The sequence below is a fragment of the Pteropus alecto genome, unplaced genomic scaffold, assembly GCF_000325575.1.
Source record: "Pteropus alecto unplaced genomic scaffold, ASM32557v1 scaffold92, whole genome shotgun sequence".
Lineage (NCBI taxonomy): Eukaryota > Metazoa > Chordata > Mammalia > Chiroptera > Pteropodidae > Pteropus > Pteropus alecto.
This window is the reverse complement of record NW_006432447.1, coordinates 976,083-990,210: the sequence shown is the minus strand read 5'-3', so window position 1 is coordinate 990,210 and position 14,128 is coordinate 976,083. Positions and strand designations below refer to the sequence as shown.

Genomic DNA, 14,128 nt, shown 5'->3' with positions numbered 1-14,128 from the left:
ATTTTTTTTTTTTTACTTAAAAGGACCTATTTAAACAGGTTATAAACATCCAGTTTCCTGAAATTTCAGTCAAGTTAAGAGAAGTAAACCAAACTAAGTCAAAACAATTTTTCATAAGTACCTGGCCTTAATTCCTACCCTCTTGGCAACAGGGGCCTGACACTGTCCAGAAGCCAATTCTTGGCACTTGATGCATTTACTAAAAACAAAAATTTTAAGATAAGCCTGGATTTTGGTTCTCACAATTCCCTGAATTAAGTAAATGAGATTAATCACCCAGGAAAGTGGCTAAGAAAAACAGCTAAAACCTTATGCCAAATCTTGACACAGGCCCAAAATTTTGGCTCAAATTTTTTATTTCAATTTCTTGAGTAAATGGAATCTTTCTGTTTTCCATTATAACTGTCTAGACACCAAAGATCGCTTTCACTCATAATTCTTTAGGGGGTTCCAGTTCTAGTTAATCACCTTCAATATGTGCAATTAAAATGAAAAAATTCAGTCAAATAATTATAATTTGTCTACATGATGCCAGTATGTTATTTTTTTCACAGCGCTGACTTTCTGGGGAAAAAAATTGTGTTTTTGCCTGAATTAGCTTTTGGAAAAACCTTCTTAACCCAAGCTTGTATTACATCCTCCTAGAAGAACCAAATTAGTAAACAACTGCAAGAAAGAACATGCCTATTTTATGGGTTGATAAATATGTCAAAGCAGAAGTAGTGGTATATCCCATATATACAGGGTCCAACTTCACAGGACAAGCTAACCTACTGCCCTAAATAAAAGCTTAAAAAAGGACCGAGATTGTGGTGGTGTATGTGTTTGTCAAACGTAATTCTATTTCACGTAAATTATACCTTAATAAAAAAATAATGGGAAGTGACCCAGACAATTTTATATTTATTAGTAAGAGACTAATTATAGATTATATGATGCTCTTGCTTTCCCTCTTCTGTTACCTCAATTGGGGCTATTTTTTTTTTAAGTTTATTTTTTAAACAGGCGATTCATGTATTTGTCTAAATTACAGCCTTCCAGCTACTGTATCTTCTAAGTCTCCTGTATCACCACAATCTTTCCCTCTCTGCCAGCTCATTCTCGTCAGCGATACACATGCATTATTTCTTTCATCTAAAAAGCCAACACAAAACCCAATAATTTTTCTTAACTATGCACAGCTCTCTGGCTACCCACTCATCATTTCTATTGCCTTCTACAGCAAAACACAAAATCTGTCAACATTTGCTGTCTCCACTTTTCCATTTTTTTTTTTAACCCACTCCCATTTCTTCCCCACAGCTTCACTGAAATAGCTCTTCTCAAAATCATCTCCATGTTGTTAAATCCAATGGTCAATTCTTGGCTTTCGACTTACTTTAACCTATCAGCCATATTTGACATTAAAAAAAAAAAAACAAAAAAACACACTTTCTTTTGAAACACTCTTCACTTGACATCCAAACCACTATTCTTTATTGGTTCTCCTAACACACTGGCTTCTTCTCAGTCTTGATTGCTGGCTCCTCCTTGCTAAAAATATTCAGGAGCTCTTTAGTTTGGCCCTCCAATTCTTGCCTGTCGACTCTTCCTCACTAGGTGATCTGATGGTTTCCACTATGTACATTTCTCCAGATTAAACCTTTCTCCTGAACGTTAGATGTATCCAGCTGTCATTTCTCATTAACTCCATTTTGATGTTTCATAGGTATCTCAAACTTAGCATGCCAAAATCTAACTCCTGACTGCTCCCCATTCTACCCAAAAACCTCCTTCTCTCCTTTTTCATTTCAGTAAATGTCAACTCCATTCTTCAACTGTTCAGACCAAAAAAGATCACTGCTGACTTCTCCCTTTCTCTTATATCTTACATTCAATCCATTAATAAATCCTGTTGGCTCTATCTTCAAAATATATCCTCAATAGAACCACTGTCACCCACTCCACTCGACTGCTATCACTCTGGTCCAAGTCACCATCTCTTGATTAAATAACTGCAATATCTTCCTGATTTACCAACCCGCTTCTGCACTGCCCCTCCCCCAACTCTGTCGCCATGCTGTCCAATTTGGAGTCAGTAGACACATGTGGCTATTAAGCACTTGAAATGTGGTTAGTGCAACTGAGAGCCTGAATTTTAAATTTATTTAATCTTAATTTAAATTTAAAAACTGAAGCAGTATAAAGTATTTTCCCATTAGATGCAGCTTTATTGTTTCGGTAGTACTATATTCCAACATTTCACCTCAACTGTTGAAAATTTAACATTTAATTGAGATGTGCTCTCAGTGTAAAATAACATCAGATTTTGAATGCTAAGTACCCAAAAACATGAACAATGTCTCATTAATAATTCATATTGATTAATAATTCATATTAATTCATATTGATTACATGTTGAATGATGTTTTAGATATATTTGGTTAAATAAAATCTATTATTAAAATTAATTTTATGTTTCTTTTTACCTTTCTAAATGTGGCTATTAGAAAATTTTAAAGTATGTAAGTGGTTCATATTATGCTAGTGAACAGCACTGTTCTATCCCCCACACAGCAGAATAATCCTGCTATGTAGAACAATTCTCTTCAAAACTCTCTTGACTTTGCATCTGTCAGCATAAGTCCTCGTGATGGTTTACAGAGCCCTTTGTCACCTGTAGCACTCTCCACTCTGACCTCATGACCTGTCAATCTCCCTCCACTCCATTTCACAACATTCACAGAGACTTCTTTGCTGTTCCTTAAACATGCCAAGCAGATTTCTGCCTCAAAGCCTTTGTTCTTATAGTTTCCCCTGCCTGTAACTTTCTTCCCCCAGAGATCTACGTGTCTAATTCCCCAGCTTCCTTCAAGTCTCTGCTCAGTCGTCACTGCATCAGAGATTCTTGACCAACCTATATCATCAGCACTTCCTAACTTACTATGATTTTTCACCATAGTACAGGCAGACCTCATAGATGTTATGAGTTCAGTTCCAAATCACCGCAATAAAGTGAGTATCGCAATAAAGTGCATCGTTAATATTTTGCTGGTGGAGAGTCTTGCCTTTGATTTGTAAAAAATGCAACATCTGTGAAGTTCAATAAAGCAAAGAACAATAAAAGGAGGTATCCCTGTACTTATCTCAATATGATATATTGCATATTTATGTTTACTTGTGTATGTAATTATTATTTGTCCCTGGCCTGCTCACTCTCAGAATGTTAAACTCTACAGGGACAGGGGATTTGTTATCTCATTCACTGTCACAGCTCTAGCACCTAGCACAGTGCTTGGGACACAGCAGAGTTCAATAAACATTTCTAGGTGAATGAATGAATGAATGAATGGAATGAATGTATGTTTGATGGAAGGATCTGATATAAATTCATGAGACAAGAGTATATAGTGAAAACTAAGTCTCATCTCATCCCCAATCACACCTATCCCATTCCTTTCTCTAGTGACAGCTACTGGTGTCAGTTCATATATAACTTTCCAGAAATATTCTAGACATACATATAATATTTGAATAAATATCCTTTTTTTCCTTACACACATGGTTGAATACTCTATCAGTTTATACACTGCCTTTTCCTCACTGAATACTATATCTGTCTTAGATGTCTTTCCATACCTGAATATGTAGTTTGCCTCAATATTTACTTTGTTAGCTACATAGTATGGCTATAGCAGTTTAATTATTGAGTCCCTTAGTAATGGAAAGCTTTTGGTATTACAAACACTTTTAATAGTAAAACCTTCTATGACCACAAATAATACTGCAATGATTACACATATGTCTTCACACACACGGGTTGTACCAACTTCCCTTTCAGAAATGTATGAAAATGTCTATTTCCACATAGCTTTACCAACTCAGTGTTATCAAATTTTATTTCTGACAAATTTTAGGTTAAAATAGTATTTGATTTTGATCCTATTTTAGTTTTATTATTATGAATAAGGCTGACTTGTTTTGTTTAAAAGTCATCTAAATTTTCCTTCCTGAGAATTATGTCTTTCTATTGGCTGGTGATTTTTTTCCATTGGTAGACCCTCTTTAAATTATGACCCTCTTTAAAATAAACTAGAATTGGAATGATACAGAGAAGATAAGCATGGCCCCATGACACGCAAATTTGTGAAGCATTCCGTATTAAAAATAATAACAATAGTAATAATAACGAAGGAAAAAGTATATTCTTTTGTTATACCTGCTGCAAATATTTTTATCAATTTGGCATTTGTCTTTTGCTTTTATGTGATTTTCTCTGCACATTAAAACAAAGTAGTCAATTTATTCCTTTGATGACTTTTACATCCTATGTAAAAATGTCTGTATATTTAAATATAAAAATAAAGGAGTCTACGGCCATGCCACCCTGAACATGCCCAACCTCGTCTGATCTCGGAAGCTAAGCAGGGTCTGGCCTGGTTAGTACTTAGATGGGAGACCATCTAGGAAGACCAGGTACTGTAGATCTAGAAAGAAGGAAGGAAGGAAGGGAGGGAGGGAGGGAGGGAGAGAGAGAAGGAAAAAAGAGTAACTACAAAGTTTATCTTTCTTCCCTACCCTACATTATACGTGGACATGCTATGTACATTTTATTTCCATTCCAGGTTTGGTACTTCCTGTTGGATGTATTCTTTGAAATTAATTATCATTAGTTATATACTAAAGAGTGTATTAAATATCCCCCATGTTTTCTTATAATACTTTAATGCCTTCATTTTAAATTTTATATCCCGGACCCAACTGGAATTTATTTGATGTGAGAAGTGAAAGATCCATTTTTCCCCCTCAGATGGCTAATTTTAATGAATAATCTACTCTCTCTCCCCCATACTGAAAAGAAATGCTATCTTGATCATTTTGTTTATCTGGGTCAATTTACTGACTTTCTATTCTGCTCCACTGATCTGCTATTTATGTGACAGTATCAGATGCTCTATTTCATTCATGATTAACCTTTCCACAAGAGAAGAAGCAGTCAGAAAGTGTCAAGCATGTCTGTCCACACTGCCTGTTTAATCATTTGTTCGTAACTGTTATAAAAGGCTATCGATTCATTTCAAACTTATCACTCATGAGATCAAGTCACATGCTGATTCTGGAAGAGGCCAATTCATTTTGCGCAGAGGAAAGATTCCACAACCTTGAAACGGTATTTCTAATTTCGACCAACCATCTAGAAAGCAATATATGTCACTGAAAACAGAGTGGACTAGGGAGATATGATATAGATAGCTTGGAGAATATCTATCACCTTTATCTAGGAAAAAAACTCAGGCCCAATAGATCAACAGTACTACCTTCATAAATGAAACACATATTAATAATTCATAATTAATTTGAAAAGATAGTATAACTAAAAATACCTGTAAGATAATTAAAATATAGCATATCCATGTATAATATGCACATCAAGATGGGGGGGGTAAAAGTAAATAAATAAACCAGTTTTTATGTTTTTATGTTTAAACACACACGGATCTTTTTTTTTAAAGTTTTCATTCTATTTATAGCTAGCTACTAGTATAGCTAATAACGTACGTTACCTATCTTCACATTATAATCCCGTGATGCTGTAATTTGTTGCATTTGCACTCAAACATGTTAACCAAACTTCCTAAGATTAAATCCAAAAGCCATCACTTTTTAACTCGAACGACCAAAACATCAATATAAATGAGAGGAGTGAGAAAGAGAAGATAAAAGTTCATTTTATCTCCAAAGTGTAATGGTCAAAGTGACTTCTAGAACCTTCCTTTCTGTATTTGGTTCCACAACCGAAATCAAACATCCTATAGTATAGACACATAAGGGCACCAGATATGAACTGCATATTTCCATATATCACAGGTAGGGAAGCAAAAGCCTGGCTGTTTTTACAGCTGTCACAATACAGGACTTCTAAGATTCCCACAAGTAGACCACCTAACCAGAATCTTCCCATGAATCAAAGAAAGGATCCTTGGAATGGCCATAACAAGAAATAGCATGATAGCCCTAAGGGCATACTCCTAAATGGGTCGATAAATCTTTTATGTCAATCTTTCCTACATACTTTCCGAGAGGATTAAATCTGTTCTCTGGGCTTTGATAAGCATTTTTTACTTGGAGGACATCTTTTAAAACATTAGCAAGCTCCTTCTTTATCTGGCAACCAGAACCATAAATGCCCTGGATTCTTCAATTTGAAAGAAGAAGAAGAAAAAAATTCTTTCTCTATCTTCCCGCATGCCAGGATTTAAACAGTTCCTCTTCATTTCTTAAATGAACCCCTTAATTCAAGCTCTGGTATGTGGACTATTATAATCATTTTTATTTAGTTCAAATCTCAAAGCTAAACGATCTTAGAAATCATTTAATCCATTCTCACTAGGTTTCTTTGGTAGGACCTTTCCCTTTCAGTATTTTTTAAATGTCCATCCAAAAACATTTGTCTAATCTACAGATTCGATCCTGCTGTTTTTTTCACTGGCTTCTTTACCTTTAGTTAAAACACATCATTTTGTCCTTTTTCTGTTACTTCAGTCAAGGAAACCTTTTAATTCTTAATTTTCTCATTTCTCTTCCACCTGCTTACTTAGAATTCCCCATTTTAGGACAATATATCTTCTGATTAATAATGGAATAACTTCACCTTTTGGCCTCGAACAGCTTGCTTTCCCCAACCCTTCAAATCATTTCTTCCCCAATGTGCCTGGTTATAAAAGGCCGAGGAGGCGAGAGGAGGAGAGGGGAGTGTGCCTCTTATTCAAAACACACCTTCCTGGGTTCCACTAGACACCTACAGAATTAGAAGCCAGGTGGGAATGTGTGTTTTGAACAAGTGCCTCAGATGATTCTTATGATCAGGCAAGACTGGGACAGACTGCTTCAGGTTCCCCTTTCCTCTTTGTTCAAACTCAGGAAGTGATGGAGTCTAAGTAGATTCTTTTTATGACACTCCTCTCCTTTTCCTTTTTAAAAAGAGAAAGGGTTGAGTGACTCTTATTTTTTCCGTCTCATAAATGGTATATCTTTTCATGTTTAGCCTATTTTCAACCACTACTTTTAGCACCATCACCATAGCCAGGACACCCACCAGATGGCACACGCATTGTTTGTACGCCCAGTAAAAGAGAGTGAGCTGAAAGCAGCACATTTTATCTTGTAAAAACAGCCACTGAGTGGCTAGAGTAGATCAAGGCAGCTGGGTGCAACCACGAGGATCAGAATTTATGAGTATTAGAACACCCAAGGGCTCCTAATTGGAAATCTCATGAAGGAGCCCACAACCCCTCTGAGATGGTACCCTGCCTCAGACAGTGTTAACAAAGAAATTATTTTAAATGTACAATCGAGAGAGACCTTTTTCTAATATTTATCAAAGGTGTCAATCACTGAGGACAGATCCAGAATTACAAAGCTGTGTTCTTAAAATAAATTTAAAACTTTAGGATGCGAACTCAGAAAGACCAAAGACCCACGAATTAGAGTTTCACAGCAGTTCTTCCCATTTCTTAGCAAATAAAAAAGGGGATCACTGCATTCCATAATACAATATTACGTAGCTCATTCAACACTGCGATGTTATCAATATTTTTATTTCAACATATTCTACTTGAGAGCTATTATCGAAGCTACATTTAATTCACATTGTGAAGAGCAAGAAATCTTAAACTTAGGCATCGATACCAACAAAATTTTTGTATGAAAATCTTATCTATTAAAGGATTTTACAAACTTTTATAAGTAGGTTCTACTGGGTCTACTTGGCAAACAGTAAGTGCTCAGTTAGCAGTCTCTTCATTTTTCTATCAGAGAAACTGCTAAGAGAGTTGCCAAACTTTGCAACACAAGTGAGTGAGCAAAGTGCCAAAAACTAAGCCTCCCTGCTGATGAACGCCAGCTTCAGAGTCAAGATCCAAAAGTTTATTTGAAAACTAGTTGCTTGAAATTTGGTAGAAAGAAATAATGTTATTACACGATAGGTTCCTGGATCCAATCACACAACAATTAACTCACAATATACTTAAGGTACAATACTCATACTATTTTACCTGCTCCTAAATAATAATATAAAGGTTTTCTTTTCAGAAAAATATAGACATCAGACAAATCTTCCCTTCGACCTCCACCCTAGATATGAGAGATTTTGAGGTTGTCATGGTTTCTGATTGCATACACATATGAGAGGCAGAGAAAACATCTAAATCAGTCACTCTCTGGGTAGGTATTCTGACTTGGAGAACAATGTAGAGGTAAGGTTCAGATTCCCTAGACCTCAATTTTATGCTACAAAGTTCATATATAAGGCAAGAAGAACCCCAGAAGTCTTCTTCCAGTATATAGCTCTTAATCTGAAGGGTTAACAATCACTTTTACTTCTGCATTGTTGTTGCTGATGCTGTTTTCTTTGTTAAATAACTTACTATCGATGCTTACATTTATAATCATGTGATATTCATTTTCTGATAACTATAATCTATGATGCTGTCACAGTTATATACCCCATGTGGGACCACCAACTTCTTTTAAGGACTGTCTAGTCCATCAAAGCGATATATTCTTTGGTTAAAATTGTAAAAGTTCCAAACTCATAGTTTATAAATTCATTTTAAACTCCACGACAGTTATTTTACTTAAAGAGGAAAAAAAGCTCCACTGCTACATGTTGCTATTCCTTAAAAAAGCAAAATGCACACAGACCTGTTTTAGAATATCTTGATTAAAGCAATAATCTGAAAAGCCTCAAAATCTCTAAACTCTGTCATCATTATTCGAAACAAAGAAAATCTTCAGGGCAGTCCACGAATCCCAGTGAAGAGCAAGAGAAAATTTTAACAATCTCCTTGAATGTTGATCTTTTCCAGTCTTCTCCTTAGACCAACTGAATGAACATTTAGAAAACCATTTAACATTTGCTCCATACATAAATTTTGAACAATGGTTCAGAGAATTTTTTGGCTTTAATGTATTACTACTAATTTTACAGTGTAAAGTTTGGCAAATTTTTAATTAGTAGCTAATATGTGAAAGATCTGGCACACTGGTTTTATAAGAGTTAACTTTTCAGAAATTGCATAAAGATTAATGTGTACTAAATGCACACTTTCCAAGAGCACAGAACTTCTCTTCATGTTATTAGTAAAAGGAAAGGTTTTTACTTTACTCATTATGAATTCCACAAATGCAAAATTTTTAAATTTTGATTGCTCTTATTGCATGCATATTGCTTCCAAGCTCTTCCGTCCTACTCTTTCGAGCAGATAAACATTCTCCTCTTTCCATTAGCAACCAACTTTAAGCTATCTTTCTTTTTAAAGGTAAACTGCAACACAGCATTTCAAGTAAATTCAAAATATTTCTCTCACGTTTCTTATTCAAAGATCTTTTGGAATAAATCTCATGCTTCTCATTAAAGATAGAATGATCTATCACATATGCAAATGATGTTTCATATTGCAATTACATTTTGAGCCTTCGTACCTATTGTGCAATTACAAATTGTTGCAACCTCAGCATTCCTTATATATTTTATAATGGCTTAGTTTCCCCCTTAATATTCTATATGATTTAATGATCATTTTTTCTATAACTTAAATGAACTAAAATTAACTTTCTCATATTTTCATTAATTACACATATTTTTAAGATGAAAAAGCCTCTTCAAAAGGTATGTTACTCAGAATATATTAGCCTATACTGATTCTCAAATCCTGATTATAAAAGAATAAATTTAAATGACTAAGTTTTATTTATTCACTGATTAAGTCAGATTTATGACCTGCCCTCCCATTTCGGCTACTGTGAATTTTGAATGAAACTACCTCAATTGTAACAGAAGAAACATCTGTTGTTTTTTTTCATCAGAGCTTTCCTAACTGAAAGAAAGGCTCTCTGCCTGACCTCTCCCACTTCCCCTCCCCACCCACACTAAGTTGCTTAAAACTTTTAAGTAAACCTATTATTTAACATTTTAGTGTATCTACTTAAAATGTCATTGTTTATTTAGAAACATTCGCTTCCTTATTAAAGTTCAAAGAATGAGTAAATGTTACATCAAAAAACAAGAGATGTGACTGGCAGAATGTTAACTGTAACTAAAATGCAGACTTCAAGAGTATACTTGAAGTGATCAACTCAAATTGTCACACATTCCCAACTCAGTATTGTTTAGGGTTAAGATTTTCTTCACAGTATCCAGATTCATATAGGATCTTGCATGCTATATTTCTTTGCCAATCCAACACTAACATAATGGCAGTCACTACCCCAAGAGGCAGACACCAAATGGTGCCACCCACACTCTCACACTGTGCCTCATAATAAACCATAAAGCAGTGGAATGCACCAGCCCCTTTATGAGCAAACAATGCCTGAGCTTCATTAGAATACAGCTGACATTTTCAAAGCACAAATACTTTTAAGAAAAATGTACTGGGAAAAAAAATGTAACAGCTATAAAAGCTGAAATATTTTTTTAAGTGTCAGGTTTATTCCAAGGATCCTGAGGAATCATATTTTGCTGCTGACATTTAAAAGTTTTCATAAATGGAAAAAATGTATAGTTGAAGGCAAAGCTCATTTTATTAACTATTAGAAAGAAATGAAAGTAAAAACTACCACTTGAATTGCATCCACAAAGTAATAACCATAAAGTACCTTTAAAACTATTCATTTCCTCAACTGATTCCTTAGTTCTTGAACGAAGAAAACTGAGCTCCGGAATTGTTTTCACATTTTAATTGATTTATATAAGTAACTGAGTGATCAACTAAGCTTACTCTACCCCTCCCCCCCGCCCACCCCAACCCCCATACTTTGTAGTTTTCCTGTCTGCAACAAGCAAGGACGTCTTGCATTCAGCGTGCTCCTGGCTATTTATCAAGTTAACATTGCTGCTTTTGAAAGAACATAAAATAAGTGCTGTAAAAACTCACCCAGCAGTACTGAACAAAATAATCTCTCTTACCTGGTCTAAAGAAGCATGCCTCTCACTGCAGCACCAACACTCTACAGTCTTTGTTACCATTCAGTGGAAACTTGAGACTGTGTCAGACATAAGCAATCGAGCTCAGAAAGCTCAATTTAAAATACTTCTCAGTAAAACTAAAAAGATGCTCAAGAAAACTGTTTAGTTAACTCTCTTTAGGAAGACATATGAATATTATCTAATTCAACAAAGCCACTTCAAAAGAAACTGGAAGTTAAGGTCTTAAGAGACAAAGGGGTCTTTTTATGTAGAATCTTGCTTTCTTATCGCTTTTAAAAAATGCTTAAAACAAAAGTGATGAAACAATAAAATACCTAGCTCCAAGCTAACATTTTTCTAAAACTCATTTGAATTTTAACTAGCTAAAATATATATATATATATATTAAACTTACTCATGAAACCTGCATAATTGGAATTATACATGTCAGGGTATTTGCTGGCTCCAAAGCAGTCACAAAACAGGAGACCTTAATGCATCTTGAAAGCAGAGCAAAAGCACCATGAGTTTCAGAAGAAAAAAAAGGAAAAAAAAAGAGGAGAAACTCCTGAAAAACTGGTTGAGGCTTTTCAACCTGTAATAACTGTCCAGCTCTTCAGGGAAAGAAAAAAAAAGTCCTGGCCCTGCCCCCTGAGATAGCAGGCTATGCTTCAATGCCAAAATGAATGACAGGCCCATTTCTGATATCAACGAAGAGCAGCTTAGTCGTGCTCTATTTTCTTTTTTTTTTTTCACTTTCCCACAGAGTTAGAAGTTCTAAAATTTTCAGGTTATTGCCTTTGTATCTAGGGTTAAGTACCTTTCTCCGTTTTCTCAAGAGAGAACCCAATTATGCTGTCCTAGTGTTTTTAATGATTAATTAAAAATACACACCTAACCAACTTACTCAATTATTCCCAGGCAGGAAGCCGAACAAAAGACGACCTCTTAAGTTGCTTTCCAAATCTATCCTCTGCAATATCAGATCATCATATGACTAATTATTAATATTAATGTTTTTCCTGCACTGATATGTGGGCACAAGGAGAAACAAAAAGCAGGTAAAAAAACCATAATAATAGGTAACTGAGATTATAAAATTTTCAACTAGTTAGACGTAAAAATTATTTGCAAAAGTACATGTCTATGATTATATGAATTCAAAACGATAAACATTTCAATCAATGACATATTATTACCGAATGCCTATTATGAGCCAAGCACTATTTGGGCTTTGGGGATAGAGCAGTGAACACCACAGACAAAAGCCAAACAAAAATCTCTGTCTTTAGTGAGCTTATTAGTTTAAATGTCAGTTCCTTGAGAGTACAACTCTTCTATATGACGAAGGTACCTTTGCTTATTTGATTAGTTACCATCTAACCTGAACTGTGCCCCTCTGAAAGTATGCCTTGACAACAGCCCCAGGAGGGCAAGAATTTTGTGCTTTGGTCAGTGTGGTATTCCCAGCGTCTGAAACGGTGCCTGTTAGACACTCAAACATACACGGAATGAAATAGATTAAAGAAAATTTTTTCTTTGTCACACTTTTCTTTGCACACAGACTATTACACAGGCACATGGAGATATGTCAAGAATGATATAGTATAGGGTATAAATTAAAGTCGGGTTGCAGATATATATATACACATATATTAATTTAAACTTGAAAATACAACCTGTGTGGCCTCGTATCTTCAGATTCTAAAATCGGGTATCGCTATCACATGCGAGGTCATTATAATAGTTGAGTAAAAAAATTGGTTAAAATTCTACACACTAAATTTTTATGGACTATCAGATTTCAGAGGAGTTTTAAATGAAGAGAAAAAAAGAAACTTGGAAATTACACAGTATCTGGTCAGTTCTGTGTATTAAAATTTTACATGTTTACATCCATTTATATACTCTTATCAAAAATAATGCTAACCTTCCCATCTGCTTCTCATCATTCTTGATCGCCTTCAGGAAACCACACAGAGAAAATAAGTGTTCACCTCTAACTTGTCACATCTGTCAGAAGTGAACACTCACGTTACCCAAGGCTAGGATATTCAAGGACTAGATATGGTCATACCTACTCTGTCACAGTCTTAAAACGAAAGGTAATAAAAATTCCCAGTCCTCAGGTACACTCTCTGCACTAATTTTAAGTAGCAGAGCATTCCTACCCCACCCCACCTGATCCCCCAGAGCCGAACGATGATTACAAATTCAGATATAAACTATCTGGAATATTCACATATTTAGTATATGCTTTAACAATAAACCTAACAGCAACCCAAGGTCCGGAAGACATGTGATAACTGAGGTCACGTAATGGATAAAGTAAGGTGGGGCCAAAGTAGGAGTCCATCGTTCCCGCAGAAGCAATTTTTCTTTTCCCTGGCTATCATTCATTCTTTCCTTCAACAAATATTTCCTGAGCACCTACTATGTATCAGGCACTGTGCTAGACAGCAAACTGGCCTGCTCTTTAGTACTGTCTACTCCACAGATCTGACTTTGAGCCTATCTATCTCGATTCTTCCATATGCTTCCTTCTTCCTGTTTGCCTTCCTTGGCAAGTGCCCTTTATCCAGTTCCAATTCTTTACTCACACTGCCCTTCAATCTACTCCCAACTCTTTCTCAGCAGGCAGCATAATCACTACCTTCTGTGCTCCTTTACAAGTGTATGACACACTGTGGGGAAATTCATGAGTCTTCCCACTGGCATAATAAAATGCATCTTACATAGGTCCTCTCAAGTAATTTCTCCTTAATCTTACATAGAAAATCCATTTAAGCATATTATTATTTATAACTAGTTATTATCTAGACAACACCAAAGGGGGCTAGGCATTCTCTCCCCCAGGTGTATAAGCCACTTTATTTGGACTAGAGTTTGCTATGTTTCTTGGCAACCTGACCAAATATTAAGCCCCTTTTACAGACGTATCTGTATTCTATAGGCAGAAATGACACTATGATAACACAATGGTAGTTTTTATTTGCTCCATTTCTGCTAAATATAGCTATCTGCCAGATCCATATTATGAGGGCATAGAAATTAGCTATGCTGATTTTCTATACGAAGTCACATTTTCAAGTAAAATATCTAATCTTCCTGATGAGAACTATCCCTAAAGTGAAGGGTTCTTACTACCACTTACATGGATAAGTGTTGATTTCTTAAATA

The 14,128-nt window shown here is 35.3% G+C and overlaps 1 protein-coding gene, 1 non-coding gene and 1 pseudogene across 4 annotated transcripts in view; 2 read left to right on the top strand and 1 right to left on the bottom strand.

The window, feature by feature from the left end:
* Window positions 1-14,128, bottom strand: part of TFDP2 (transcription factor Dp-2) — a 113,094-nt gene that overhangs the window by 43,156 nt on the left and 55,810 nt on the right. For 2 of the 3 annotated variants that reach the window (XM_006907181.3, XM_025043652.1), the window contains exon 1: window positions 10,949-11,022. The exons of the other annotated variant lie outside the window; for it this stretch is intronic. The gene's annotated coding sequence lies outside the window, so the exon portion shown is untranslated. Of the gene's footprint in view, window positions 1-10,948; window positions 11,023-14,128 lie in introns of those variants that run through there. 3 annotated transcript variants of the gene reach the window in all.
* On the top strand, window positions 4,044-4,145 carry LOC112476041. Its single transcript, XR_003044948.1, has one exon. It is a non-coding gene; the product is annotated as a U6 spliceosomal RNA (small nuclear RNA).
* Window positions 4,349-4,467, top strand: LOC112476072 (annotated as a pseudogene).